This window comes from Gekko japonicus, unplaced genomic scaffold, assembly GCF_001447785.1.
Source record: "Gekko japonicus isolate JY-2015 unplaced genomic scaffold, Gekko_japonicus_V1.1 scaffold1533, whole genome shotgun sequence".
In the NCBI taxonomy this organism is placed as follows: domain Eukaryota; kingdom Metazoa; phylum Chordata; class Lepidosauria; order Squamata; family Gekkonidae; genus Gekko; species Gekko japonicus.
Window position 1 is genome coordinate 350,116 of NW_015163649.1, and position 2,052 is coordinate 352,167.

The window sequence follows — 2,052 nt, forward strand, 5'->3', positions numbered from 1 at the left end:
GAACATCAGAAGAGCCCTGCTGGATCAGAGCAGTGGTCCATCTAGTCCAGCATCCTATCTCACCCAGTGGCCAACCAGTTCCTCTGGAGGGCCAACAACAGGGCAGAGAGGCCGAGGCCGAGGCCTTCATAAGAACATCAGAAGAGCCCTGCTGGATCAGAGCAGTGGTCCATCTAGTCCAGCATCCTATCTCACCCAGTGGCCAACCAGTTCCTCTGGAGGGCCAACAACAGGGCAGAGAGGCCGAGGCCGAGGCCTTCATAAGAACATCAGAAGAGCCCTGCTGGATCAGAGCAGTGGTCCATCTAGTCCAGCATCCTCATGCGGGAGGCATGCATCAAAATGACTCCTAGAAAGGTCCTTTACTATCTCCCCATGAAAATTCATTAACTCAATTGCCATGCTGGACAATGTCCAAAAACAATTGAACCAAATGGATAAAAGAACCTCAGCAACTAAGAAAACGTTGAGGAAGGCCTGGCGTAATCTGGTCCATGGGGTCGCAAAGAGTCAGACTCGACTGTGCGACTGAACAACAACCATCATAATTGAACCAAATCTTTGTATAACCTGTAATATTAGGTTAAAAAGCATTATTTTCTCAACTATTCAGATCATGACATGCATTATTTTATTTATTTATTTATTTATTTATTTAGGGATTTATATCCCGCCCCATCCAATATTCAGCTCGGGGCGGCTTCCCCTGATGTTGCCTCCTGGCTCTGGGATTCAGAGGTTGACTGCCCCTGAATGTGGAGGTTCCCCTCAGGCATCATGGCTAGTAGGTGCTGACAGACCTCTCCTCCATGAAGCTATCGAATCCCCTTTTGAAACTGTCTACTCATGTGGCTACCACAACATCCTCTGGCAGTGAATTCCACATCTGAATCACTCCATGGCTAGTAGGTGCTGACAGACCTCTCCTCCATGAAGCTATCGAATCCCCTTTTGAAACTGTCTACTCATGTGGCTACCACAACATCCTCTGGCAGTGAATTCCACATCTGAATCACTCTCTGTGTAAAGAAGTATTTCCTTTTGTCCGTCCTGAATCTACTGCCCATTCACTTAATTGGATACCCTCAAATTCTAGTATTTTAGTAGAGGGAGAAAAAATTTTCTCTTTGCCAACTCTCTTCTCTCTCCAGATTGGCAGTGGCTCTCCAGGGACTCCGGTGGAGGACTTTCACATCTCCTACTGCCTGGCCCTTTTTAACTGGAGACGCCGGGGATTGAACCTGGGACCTTCTGCATGCCAAGAAGAGGCTCTTCCCCTGAGATACAGCCCCTCCCCATACAGCTGGTTTGTATTTTACGAGCCTATTTGGGAAAGAAAACACAAACTGGAGTTGGCTGGTTCTGCTATGAAACTAACCACGGTTTGGCAAAAGAAGAAGTTACAAATGGGCTCTGACAGCACAGGGGAAGGGGACACACACGTGCATGAGTTGTGTTTATTCGTCACACTCCTATAGATTATGGGCTTCACAGCAGCACCCAGGGCAGTGTTCCCTCTAAGCTGAGTTTAGTGTGAGCTAGCTCACAGTTTTTTTAGCCTCCAGCTCACACATTTTAAAATTTTATTTCATTTTTTGGAGCTGCAGTGGCTCAAGTGGTTAAGACGCTGAACTGCAGGCTATGGAAGGTCAGTAGTTCAGCAGTTCGAGACCCGGGTGCCGCATGACGGAGTGAGCTCCCATCTCTAGTTCCAGCTCCTGCCAACCTAGCAGTTCGAAAGCAAGAAATTGCAAGTAGATAAATAGGTACCACTTCAGTGGGAAGGGAACAGCGTTCCGTGCACCTTGGTGTTTAGTCATGCCGGCCACATGACCACGGAAACGTCTTCGGACAGCGCTGGCTCTTCGGCTTTGAAACAGAGATGAACACCGCAACCCTAGAGTCAGATTTGACTGGCTTTCGAGCAAGGGAACCTTTACCTTTACACAAATTTTTGTCTTAGCTCAGGAAAGATGGCTCCAGAGCAAACTAATTTATGCAGTAGGTGAATCGCTCACTCACAACTTTAATGCCAGCAGCTCACAAAGTAGA

The 2,052-nt window shown here is 47.6% G+C and overlaps 1 protein-coding gene across 1 annotated transcript in view; it reads right to left on the reverse strand.

Annotated features, from left to right (window-relative positions):
• Positions 1-2,052, reverse strand: part of PIK3CD (phosphatidylinositol-4,5-bisphosphate 3-kinase catalytic subunit delta) — a 57,294-nt gene that overhangs the window by 37,296 nt on the left and 17,946 nt on the right. The gene's annotated exons all lie outside the window — the stretch shown is intronic.